We start from the raw sequence: 13,472 nt of genomic DNA, 5'->3' as shown, positions 1-13,472 counted from the left end.
TGAAGTCTGGAAGTTCTAGTTAGTCACTATTTATAACATTCATTCTCAAGGGGAAATGCAGAGGATTCAGTACTGTCCAGATTACAGCCTGGCAAGCTATTGTCTTCCAAGCATGGCTGTTACAAGCAAGTTACTGGAAGGCTCTATTCCGTTAACTTATTTAAAATAACCAGGAAAATGTCAGCTAACACAAACACATCATGATGCTTGATGTGATGCTGATCTTCATTTGAATCATTCTTCCATTTCAGAACAGAAAAACACAAACATGTTGAAAATTCATTTCAGTGTGATACATCTTTTGACCATTCATTTCACTTGGGTCCTATGGGGTATTTATTTGTGAGGCCAAAATTTTCTGCTGATGTAAACAAATGAGAGAACATTGAGGAACTTCATTGAGCTGTAGCCATTTACCAGAGCAGATATTATGACCCAAAGCCTTTATAAGGTACAAAGCTCATTTTCTACTATTAAACTGTTACATTTTAAACAATTATGATTGAAATAAAATCTATATTTATATCGAACCGAAAGAGATGTAACATTCATTGCAGAGGTATAATTCACTTTAAACATAAATAAATAATAGAGTATTAGTTCTATTTTATCTTTGCAATGGTTTTAAAGGATAGAAAGTTTTCTTATAATTTATAGCTACATCAGTTCTTAACCCTTCCCAATACTTGGTCTAAAGCAAGTTTGGAAATAGTGAAAAAAAATATTATTGATAGAAAAGAACGGAAAAATGTATTAGAGGGCAGGATTTGAAAGTGTAAATACTTCTTATAACCAAAAGGGGAGATAACACTTTTTTTATTCTCTGTATTTAAATTTTGTACAGAGACAAAAAAAAAAAAGGTATTTTTTTACGACTCATCTGTAAGATGTTGACTACCACTTGGCCAAATTTCAAGATTTAGCAACAATTGCATTAAATCACCACAGACACTAAATAACAGATATGATCTAATCAGAAATTACTCCTCTCAGGATTTGATTTTACCCAAATATAAATCAGATAAATTGAGAAATATAGGAGGACATAGCAGGTTCAAGCTCAGTAATGTTTTTTAGTAATCACAGGTCTCAATTGTATTTTAGTTTAAAACCTAAAATTGAATGCTACCTTATTTCCCTAGCTGTCCAAATAACTCTTTGAAAACAGAAATAACATTACGTCAGTATTTAATTTCTATCTTGGAAGCTATATCATACAATACAGTACAGAAAACATTGCAATAATTGCTGCAGTAATTATGTAGATGTTGTTGAGCACCCAATAGGTCATGCCATGACTTTTCACAGATTTCTCAATAACTACCAGCACAATGCTCTAAACCTTTTATCATTTTGATTCCAAAATAACTCATTTTAATTTAGAATAATTATTCAGTTCTAAACTAATGTAACTCAGAACAGAAACTGTCCGTCTCTGTGTGTGTGTTTGTGTATGTCTGTGTGTCTATGAATGTATTACTTTTCAGTGAAGTCAGGTCTACTTTTAACACAATCACATGGTTCAAATTGTTGAGATTTATGATAGCTATATATGTTAAATGTCAAACAAATTAAAAGACAAAAACTGGGGAGGAAAAAATTGCTTACTGAAGACATGAGAAAAAAAACTATGAAGGCAGCTGTAACTTTCTTTTAACTAAAATGCATGTCTGAGATGATGAAACAATCCACAAATTCATGTATAATTTATCATTTTTCACTAAAAACATTTTAAAAAGTCAAAACACTTCACTGTGACATTTTCAAGTGGAATGTTTTGATTTTTTTCATTTCAAAACAACTTTTCATTTAGAAAAAATTACCACTTTTTAAGACGATCCCCTGAATATTTAATATTTTGGTCAACCTGAAAATAAAGTCTCAGATCTCTTTTTTTCTAGGAATATTGTAAATGTCCACATTATTTTTTCCAAATGATTGCTCTTTATCCACTTGATCAAAAAATTCAGTTATTCACAAAGCTGTCCTCCAGAACTCCTGTAATACTATTCTGATAGGCTCAATAGCCATTTCAGCTCCATTAAATGCACCTGAATTATGTGTTTAAACTTCCATAATTGGTGTTACTGCTCTGTAAATGTTAACGCAGCTTTGGCCAAGAAAAGGTGTCCTGTCTGAGGAGGTATCCGCAGTAACAGTAGGTGGAAGCAATAGACTCAGCCCAATACAACTCATGCTTCCAGCATCCCTCCTTTTGCCAAGTTTAACAGCAGGGGGGAAAAAAAGAAAACAATTAGCTACATAACAGGAAAAAAAAAAAAAGCGCACTTGCATGGATATGGTCTATATGGATATGCTGAATCTTATTCATACACTAAGGGACTGTGGGATTGCACTGCTATCATAATAATGCTAGCACCCATCAGTTTGTGGTCAATGGGTCATCCTCTTCTCTCTCTGCTAGCTTGCAAATTTATTGGCACAACTTTCCCAGATAAAGTGCAAGTGTCAACCTGACGATGAAGTTTAAAAAAAGAGAAGCTGGATTTTGACTTAATCATTTCTAGATAAAAAATATTATTTTGGCTGTTGTTTTGTCTATTTGGTTCCACATCCCCCCAAAAAGATCAGCTTTGTATTTTAAGGGTGATATGAAAGTGGAGCTGATTTTGCTCGGGGAGCAACCAAGTTCATACTTTCATAAGGATTCAGTTGAACCTTGTATTTAGAGTTTATTCAAGGGTAAATTTAATATCTGCTAGGTGGATAGGTAATAGTACTGACATTGTGAAAGTTGACACTGCAAAATTTAATTCTTTGGTGGGTTGTTTGTTTTTTGAGTATAAGCTGAAGATTGGCAAAGCAGATGCCACAAATTTCAGCTACCTGTAACTGCACATCACTGAACTGGGTAAATCTGTTTTATTTTTCCAAGACATTGAAAGGGTCAACACCAAAGAAACCAGGATCCTTGCTCTTGTTACAGTTGAGCCTGAAACGCCATGTGTGTCATGGTTTGAACTAGATGGTTCTCCACTCTGAAACAACTCCGCAGAGAAGGGCATCTCTCCTGGACTTGGCACTGGGGTCAAAAAGCCAAGAAGCAGCCTTGTGCATTAGCAATATCCGCGCATCTTAAACATTCTTCAGATTCCCCCCAACTTGGTTTTCTGGTAAAACTGATGTAAAGTATAAAAAGCAGAAAGTAGAGACTTTTGCAGAGGATATAGCTGTAAGAGACAATGGGTTAAATCTTGACCAAGTGAGTCAAATGTACAGGGAATCATCCACCTGCCCAGGCTAGAAATAAGATCATTTCAAAGCTTGTAAGTGAACTTGATGCTGTCCTTTAATGTGCCACTAAACAATTCATAAAGTTCATGGCTGGAGTTGACCCCTGTTACTGTGCTCCTTCTTGGCAGTGTTTCTAGGCAAAAGCTATTGCACAGCTGTAGGAAGCTCAGCACAGGAGAGCAGAGGTTTATTTGAAACAAACCGAGGATTATCATGATCAGATCCCTACAGACATACTGTCTGTGAGCCCAACAATGTATTAGATATCAAACTGTACAGACCTGGGATCTTTTAGACTGGGAGATCTTCAGACTTCTATATTCCCTATAATTAGATTCTTCACATGATTACTTTTGTAGTTTGTTATATAAAAGGTTTTAAAATGACTTGAAATTATATTCATTGCAGCAATTGCAACAATGGGCTTCCCTGTAATTTATCCTAGTGTTTTGAAACCAGTTTTTTTTAATGTCAGGGAGCGTATCGCTATAATACATGTACTAGAGCAATTAAAAGTAACCAGATTTATTGATCAATCTTCCTTTTAATGTTCTCTGTGCAGATCCCCATTGCTTATCAATTTATTTTATTTGATAACTGTATTGTTTTCACTTGTTAAGGAAAACCTGTAAGACATACTTTCATGATGTCCAGACTACTCCAAGCTAAAACAGATAGCACAGCTCCTAAAGTACCGTCAGATGCCCAAGCCTACTGAAAACCACAAAATCAGTCAGGAGAATACTCTCTTTTATATTCATTGAAGTACTGATGCTGCACTAATGAAGAAACATGAGTAATTTCAGTGGCCATTCCTGAACTTAATGGTCCAAATGATGCAGATACTCACCTTGTGCACTCAGGCAGGATAGTATCTGCCAATGCAAAAACTGAAATCACGTTTGGAACCAAAGTAGCATACTTATATGTAGCAAGAACTTTGTTCCTAACCTGCTCTTCTGGTCTGGGGGAAATGGGTTATTTGAAAGGGACAAACTGTGTGAACAAGCAATGATCCTTTTTCAAGGTTTGCTTTTAAGACTGCCTGGCTTTAGGTGTTGAACTGATGTGATTCTTCAGAGTAAGAAGTTAAACCTTCTAGTCTCTTTATAGAGCAGTAGGAAGAGGTAAATTTCTATAAGTGATTCATCTAAGAATCTCAGGACACTACAGCCAGGTAAGGATAGTCAGTGTGTGTATATAGTCCCAAAGAACAGCACTGATAATAGACGTAATTAGATCTTTAAAATATATTTCCTTAAACAAAGTGTCAAACATCCTGTTTCCATCTGCACTTTGAAACAAGCACACTTATTCACATCCTTTTTTTTTAAGAGTTTTCTTACATTATAAAGCAGAATCCTTTCATAATCAATTGTAAAAAATAATAAACAGCAATAAACATCACTAAGGTCATCATCAGGACCAATGAAAATAGCAAGATTCAACCTAGTAATTTCTGAATCCAAAGAGCATATAGTATCTGGAGCTCTTCTCATCACTTCTGTGAGGCAGGAATTAAATTAACTTGTTTGTTTGAAAATAACTTGTCTCTATAACTGTGAAAAAGCATTCCTGTTTTGTCATACAATCACAAAAAGCTCTTCATGACAGAAATAACTGAAGTTACCAGAGGCCATAAGCTACATATAAAGTTCCTTTTTCAATATAACCATATGCAGTAGAGCACTGTACCCTTAGTGCTTGACAGTATTGTGGGATCTGGTGTTGTTAGGGTAAGCAGAAATGCTCAGTAAAGTCCAGTGAGGAACGATCTGTTGAAGAAATCAATCTAGAAGCTTTCCTAAGATGTATTTCAACTTGTTGATTTACTTGATGAAGAACATTGCCCAATGCAGTATTAATAAGGACAGGTAAAACTGAATTTGTTGTGCAGAAGCTCTGTGCCCTGCAGTGAGTGGGTGCCTCTGGGTGAATGCATGGCACATGCCCACTGGAATTTATGTACCAAGGGGCCAGGTCTTGCAGCTCCAGCCATGTCTCTCCTGGCACAATTAGCTTTATTTCAGAGCTAGGCTCAAAGGGGAAAACGTCTATAGTACAGTTAAAAGGAACACCACTCTCTCTCTTCTTCCTGCTAGCTGATCTGATTTTTTCTTCACATTTTCTTCTTTTTCTTGCTTTTGTTCATACAGGAGTGGCACAGTAGCAATATCAATGGTGCTGCTGCTGTGACAAAATGTGCTTCGGACCCGTGCATCTTTAGGTTGACTGCAAATGTTTGAACTGTTCTTCTCTAGATATGAGGTGACCTATCCTACTTCTACAGAACGCTCATCCACTTGCTTTTAGGCACTACCTGAACTCAGCTGTCAGCCCTGTATATGGTCAATGGAAAAAATAAGCACCTCCAAGATGTCATTTAGATTTTCGGTGGCCGAATCATTCTCTATGTGAGCTTCTCTCATCTTATTGAATACTGAAGGACCCTAGGAGAGGTATTCTCTCAGTTTAGTTGTCTTGAGTGTATTGGATCAATTCAGGATTATGGGACAAATATAAATGCTCTGTTGAAAGCTGAGAAGCAAATTACCCAGTACATATGTATGGCCATAACACAGAACACTAAACTACTTGAGCAATAGAATATCACTGTCACATTTAGTTTAAACATCATAATATTTGCATAGATTTGGGAGTTTTAAAATATAATTAGTGGTATATTTCACCATCTTGTAGGGAAATAACAAGTCATGGGCAACTAGTAAAGGTCTGTATCATAAACTACAAAGAGACTGTATTAGGTGGTGATAAAGGTGACTGAATTTGAAATGTAATGCAAATAGTGAGAATGTGGCCATATACATCATCTATTTTCTGTCCTCTAACATCAAATGTGTTTTGCTACTAGACATTTCAGCTGCTAACTGATCTTTTTGATTTTTCTAGAGCTGGAGTTTCAGGCTAGGTTAGTATTATTCAGCTAAAGCTTTTTCTGATGTCTGGACTAAAGAGAATTATAACTCCAGCTGTCGGCTTCCAGCAGCCAATAACAAACCTATTTACTTGGAAATTTTGCCAATTTTAATTAACTATTACATATACTAATATGTGCAAGCACTGCACTTAACTAGTGCTATGTCTGGGTATGTGTTCTTTTCCTCAAAAGGTCAGTACTATGCTTTTATAATAGAAGATAGAAAATAAAGCTATTTGTGTATTCCACCCCCACCACCCACCGCACTAGTTTTCTAATATATCAAGATTTGTTTATTTGTTTGCTTTCTCCCAAACATACATCTACTCAGGAAGATATAAAATTGAGTCTGAAAAAGCTTTTTGCAAACGTACCTGCAATGTTAATTGACTATTGTTACTTTATGTATGTGTCTATGTGAGTATACACATAGATACCCATACATATGGCCAAAAATATGCTTAGGACAATTAAAAACCACTATCAAGCAAAACCAAAATTCAAGACACCTCTCCCTTTTTTCATGTTTCTTTTAACATGTACCTTTGATTTGGGAAGGGGTATTTTAGGGGTATTTTGTAGGTAGGAAACCCAAGTAACTTTCCAGTGAGGCAGCGGTCTTTGCCATGTCATTTTCATTACCTGTGTCGGTTCATTTGTGACATGGCTAACACACTTACAAAGCCATAAAGGTCAAACAGTGTAAGTTTATCAAAGCTCAAACACTTTTCCTTTAGAGCCTTCTCAGGTTAGTATTCCTACCCTGTTATTGCCCATTCTTTATTTTTCTACAGCTACAGCCAGTAAGCTGGCAGTAGGCAACTTCTTCCAGAAGTATGTCTTAACCCTGACCTACATGAAACATATCAGAACAACAGTGGGTATTTCTAATCACACTATAGGAAACAGCTCTCTGAAAGTGGCTGTAACAGCATGTCACTTTGTCATATTTACAGACACACAGGCATTTGAAGCACCCCAAGGTATTTGTAAGTAATTGTCATGATGATTCCAATCCATTGCTAGCTATGAATTAAATACCTAAACAGTTTTGGTTAACGAACTAATTATCCTAGTGGAAAATTGTATCTTTAGTTTATTCAGTGAGCTGGAAATAGAACAGAAGCTAGACATTGCTGTTCCCAGAGTAACTATGATTTTTGATGTGAAAGGAGAAGGCAAACAAGTTAAGATACATCTTACTGATGAACATCGTAGATGGTTTCAGACCCCTCACTTATTCCGAGTCTGTCAAAAGAATCTATGCATTCAGTAAATAGTTTGTAGCAAGAGGGGCGTAGTACTGAATAAAGAGGACAGTAAGAAGATTCTGACACTTCAAAGGTCTTTGACAGCCTGTGGCTGACCGCTGATAGTGTTCAGAATAGACTTATTATCAGCCTTGGTGTATCTTATCCACATGAACAGGATTGTTTGAAAATTGAAGAGTGTGGGAAAGAAAAAAGTCTCACACTCAGTATTTTTAATACTTTTGCATTAAAATATGCATTTCCAAAACCTGAAAAATCCCCAACCATTCTTCTAGTGTATATATTTTTAATTATGTTCTGCATAGAAGAGGCATAATCAAACCACAGAATTATCTACGTGCATTGTTATAGTACTATTTAAGCTTATACTTATAAAACCAGAATAAAGTATTTTTATTTAAAATGAGGGGTTTTGTAAATGGAAAGAAAAATACAAACTTCTTTTTTTTAACCTCCTTTTGTTTGTTCCTTTGTTAATATCTTGCTCTGCTAGGTTTACAAATCCTAAATAAATAGAAATTAGTGCTCCTTACTTTGCAGTCCATTTGCTTTAGATGTTTGCCTTGAGGGACATTTGTGTATTCTACTAATGGCTGCAGCAGAGTGCTGTCTCATTTTCATTCTGGCAAAAAAAGGCCGTTTCCATGGTTACAGTTTCATTTGCTAGAGAGAAACTGATGGCTGTTAGTGATCCCATCATAAGCAACTTCTGTCAGATTTCTTATCAAGTAGACATATTTTGACAAAGTGAAAGATAACACCATAATAAGAGAACTAAGTTGCTACTCTATGTAATGAACCATTTAGCATTAAATGAAATGTGAAACCACATTCTTAAGACTGAAGGTGGAGAGGAAAAAGTAGTATTTATAATTTACGAAAATAAGAATATTCAGTGCTGGAATAATGATAGCCTGCTTGCTTTCTGTTGTCAAGGTAAATCTAGTAGCATAATATTGATTTATATTTTAGGGTCAGATACAAACTTTCACCATCATCTATTTCATGCAGGAAAGGCTGCATGAAGCTATAAGAACTTTTACGGTTCCCTGGGGTAGCCCATTTGGTTAGGTATGGCTCAAAGCTGAGTCAAGGGCTAAATGCATGGCTAGTAGGTCAACCTCCCCTCAGGCCCCGCTCTGAGTGTACAACAGTCTAGCATTTTGCCCCATGAAATGCATGCCATGTCTATTCAGAAGAAATACTGTGGACCTAGAAACCTGGAAGAAACTGACCCAACCCGCTGTTCTTGTGAGCTGGGCAGGAAGCCAGACCACAGAAATGACTTGCCTCAAAATATTCTGTTATGGAGAAAGTGTTTATTGAAGACCTATGTAACCTGAGGACTGAAGTTTAATATGGGTTTGGAAGGAAAAAGAAGATAGCATATTGCTTAATTTTAGAAGGTTGCCTTGTGTTTCAGGTCTTGAAGGTATCATACAGACACTGCATCACTAGGTTGCCAGGCTTTTGTGGTTCATTATCTCAAGGAAGTCTAAAAAACAACCTCCAAAAACTAACCAACAGAAGAGGAGAAGAACAGAAGGAGGCAAATAAAACACATTGAAATATTAGGATAGAAACAAAATACCATGAAAAATATATATCCCAAGAGGTTGTGCAAAAGGACTGAAACAACAAAGAAAGGAATATGCAGGTAAAATTAAATACTAATACACTGTGTATAAGGTGAATACTCTGGGGTTAAGTTGGAGATTAGTCGAGTATACTTGTATTAATGCATATCAAGCTTTTTCTCCTTAGACTCCTCCATAAATCTCCATCTATATACAGATATTTGTTTAAAATTTAATCTGACTTGAAGCAGAATATCAGTTCATTATTGCCCTTCACTTCTGTAGTCATTCAGCTTTACAAGTGATGTGAAATGCTTTCAGACTAAAATGATAGTGCCTGATTTTTATCTAAATTATTATTTTTTTATATTTCTCCAGCACATTTGGAAATGGGATGTAACTCTTTGATCAGTTTCATGTAATTTGTTATTAACTTGCTTTGGAAAAGCACTCTAGAATAGCTAGGAGAGGCCAGTAGCGGTGGTGTTCTACTTTGCACTCAAGATGTGCTCTGGGAGCAGGACTATATGTGAATTTGAATTACCTCCAAAAAGTATACAATCCCCCAAAGGTTCTTCTGAGATACAAAAGCAGTCGATGTCCTGTGGATTTGGCTTTAATTCTTTGTTATTATAAATGCTGTATAATCCACAGAGGTTTGAAAGTGTTCACTTGCCCACCCTTACTTGTCTTATGCTTTAGCAGAATCTTAGCTTTAAGGTACCCATTGAGCACTTTTTGCCATTTCATATATTACTTAAAACCATATTGTGTAATATTGTCTGGGAAGGTAGGCATTAGAAGTCAAAATGAATGCCACTAAGCTCATTCTTACCACATCCTTCAGAACTGGATCCTGCAGCAGGACTCTTAATGCACCAACACACACGCTCCTCAAAACTGTTTGAAATGAAGAGCCTATATCAACATGTCTATACGCATGGATGAAGCCAAAGTCATTCTCTGAAGACCTATTGCTGAGGTCCCGTTTCTTTCACAAGAGCCAGTGACTAGGTTTTTTCACACCCAAAGATCCCATTGACTTAAATCTAGAATGAGTGCCTCTGTCATCTTTCCTTCAATGAGCGTAAAGGATTGGATCTTCTACAGCAGCTGGTGCTGCCCTACCTCAGGTTCCACTGAAGCTGATGATAAAACTGTCTCCAGTTTGAACTCGAGCAGAGTTAAATCCATGGTACATGCTTTTGAAAAATCCCACTCCATATGGTTTCTAAAGAGTTAGTGACTAACAAAAGGCACTGAAGTAATCTGTACCTTTCAGATGGGATTTCTAACATATGTATAATAACATCAGTGACACAGGAATTGAATGCGTAGCACTCTATTAAATTCCATGAGCTGTAATACCATATTTCTAAAGCTGTGGGAATGTTAATATCTGTTTGCACTGCAGCTGTGCTTTGCCACAACCTTTGGAATCTATCTGTTTATGAATTAGGTACACTCACCCTGCCCGTAACTAACTCTGTAACATGAATAGGGGTTGAGTGAGAAAGGGTGCAGGACCTGCATAACCCGAGAGCTGTAACTTCAATAGGCAGTGCTCCTCAAAAGACACAGAGCTTCCTTGATGTGTCTAATAAATCTAAATTGGACAGACTCAGAAACAAAAAATAAGTCAGCATAGTTACCTCCCTAGAACATCAGCTTTGGAAAACCTTTCTTCCTTTACCTTTTTCCTTAAACACAAACTTCACATACTCATGCTTCTGCGTTTACTGAAGCTGCTGTTGTGAGGAGCACAGATGGATCTTTCCTTTTTCTTTTCATCATATACATGTGTTTACCACAGTCTACACAAGGAATGAAATAGTTCTTTCTTCAGAAATAGTGGCAAAGATGACTTAACTGCATTGCCCAAATAACCAGAAATGTAAATTTAAGATGAGCTTTTTTGGTACCATGATCAAAATATTTAAGAGATTTAGGGTCAGAATTGCCACTACAGTTCAGTCCTTCCCTGAGTACCTAAATAAGTTGTCTAATTTTCACCAATGCTTTGCTCTTACATGTTTTCTGATTTGAACAATTGTTATGTTGTCAAGTCCTAGGAACAGGCATTACTAACATTTAAGTGCCTAAGAGTTTTATATGTTTGACTTTCAGTGGGATTTGAGCACTTCATTCATTGCCATAGCTCCTTCTAAAAATCACAGATGAGGAATTTAACCATTAGACATTCTTTTAAAGAAGAAAAATTCTTGTGTAGATGTATTTATTTGTTAGTGCCTCAGTGAAAGATGCCATGTCACCTTCTGGTGCCAAGGATCTGCTTGAGCAAATTGACAACTGTGAGCAACAACTAAAACTGACAACTTCATAACCTTGCCAAGCATTAAGAAAAAATGGCTGTTCATTCTGCCCATGGTGCATAAACGGCTTTTTATGTCCCAGTATCCAGGATGCTGTTCTGTGGAAGAAGAAAGGTCCTGACTCAAGTTATTTCCTGTTCAAATAAGAAATCATAAAAGAAAATCTTGTAGCTTTAGTAGTATCTTAACAAACTGGGTCTGACACATGCGAGTCACGAAAACAGAAGCAGAGAAGCTCCTTCAAGCTTATATGGTAAATACCAAGGTGTAGTTTAGGGGCAGGGTATATCACAGACAGGTATATCTTAAGACACAGGTCTCATCCTACATGAAAGAAAGAAACAAGTTTTCTGAAATCCATTTTTAAGTCACTCTTGGTACATTGATGTAACACATTTCCAAAACAATTTGCCATTCGGCAAAGGCAGTGACATCAGTTGTCACAGATGTATCTCAGCATTCACATGACAAACGAAGGGAAGAGAAAATTAGCAAAATTCACCATTTCCAATAAAGCTAAGCTCAGATAGACACTACGTAAGGTATTTACTGATAAGCTATTCTCAATTTAATGATATCACTTGAATTTTCAAGGTATAAATTTCATTTTTCCATTTCAAACTGATCCCAGAACTGTAGTCTTCAGAAATGTTAAAAATGGGTAACAAAAAAATAGGCAGACAAATATACAGGTATCAGTGAATACCATTTTAATAATGTTAAGATCAAAGGGAACACGTATTTTGTCCAGAATTATGCACAGAAGATCTGTTCATGCTATATACACCACAAGCTGCAAGTGTTTCTGAGCAGTAGAGAGCAGGTTAGGCCAGAATCCAGAAGTATGAAAGATTTCGAAAGATTCCTGCAAAAGGGGACATATAAGGTGTGTTTCTTTTTATTTAGTATACAGAAACCAAACTTTGGGAGCAAAAAGACTTTCCAAAATACTTTGTATGGAAAACACCATATGTAACATTGCACAAAGAAACCACCTTTTTTTTTTTTTTTTTCCCCCCACCTGTTCAGGAGCTTCAGCAAAACGGACTCTTTCCTTCAATTAAACTACAAGCATAGGATTTTCCAATGAGAAAATGAAATTTCACAAGCAGCTTTCATGTTTGTTTTTTTTTTTTTTTTTTTCCTTCTACATCAATCGTTCCTGGAATGGAAACAAACCATTAAGCAATGTAAAGCAATACTACACAATAGTTCAGTGACAGGAAGTGAAAAATAATGTATCTAGTGGGGAAATTACACAGTCATCTAATTAGACAGGATATTGTGACATATAATTAGTTTATGTTTGCTGAGTACTTAAAAAAATGCAAAGCTCTTTATAAATGCTAACCATTAATATTTAACCTAGGCATATATAATTAACAAAAGCCTATTCTAGGCAAAGCATTAGAACTAATTAACAACCATACTTTCATAAGAAGTACTATCATATTCTACATTTTTCTAAGATGCTAGGACCTTGCTTTTAAGAATGAAGTACAGAACCTGTACAGTGCATTTAAATATAAAAATAGGAATTCAAGTTTTGGAGGATTGGGTTTTTTTTTTTATTTTGGATTAAAACATATTTCACAGACTATCATATAGTTACTCTTTTCCTAAGCACTTGTGGGATTGTGTTTGGAAGGACTCCACTTGACCAAGACTTACTTGACTTCTGGAAATTAATGAGATTACATTACAGAAGAGTTTGGCAGCAAACTGAGCAGCCATCATTCCCATTTCACTGTCACAGATGAAAGTTGGAAGTAATACTACAGTGTCAGTGTACTCACATCAGCATGAACCATGGCAAACGAGAGTTGAACTAGGCCTATCATATCCAAGGGAAAGGTGAAATTTGGGATCCAAATTAGGTAGAGAAATGTGACAGTAGCACACTGCTGATTTTGAGGAACGTTCTTTTATTTTTTTGCATTCAAGCAACTAGAGTTCAAGTCAAAAGACAGGAGAAAAAATAAATCCTGAATTGCAAAAATGAAGTGGCAAAGGTTTGATACATAGCGACCCTATATTTAAGCCAAAACAAACTTTCATGACATATGGTGTTTATACAAAGAATTATGACTTCTGCTAT

The sequence above is a fragment of the Falco naumanni genome, chromosome 3, assembly GCF_017639655.2.
Source record: "Falco naumanni isolate bFalNau1 chromosome 3, bFalNau1.pat, whole genome shotgun sequence".
Lineage (NCBI taxonomy): Eukaryota > Metazoa > Chordata > Aves > Falconiformes > Falconidae > Falco > Falco naumanni.
This window is presented reverse-complemented; position numbering follows the sequence as displayed.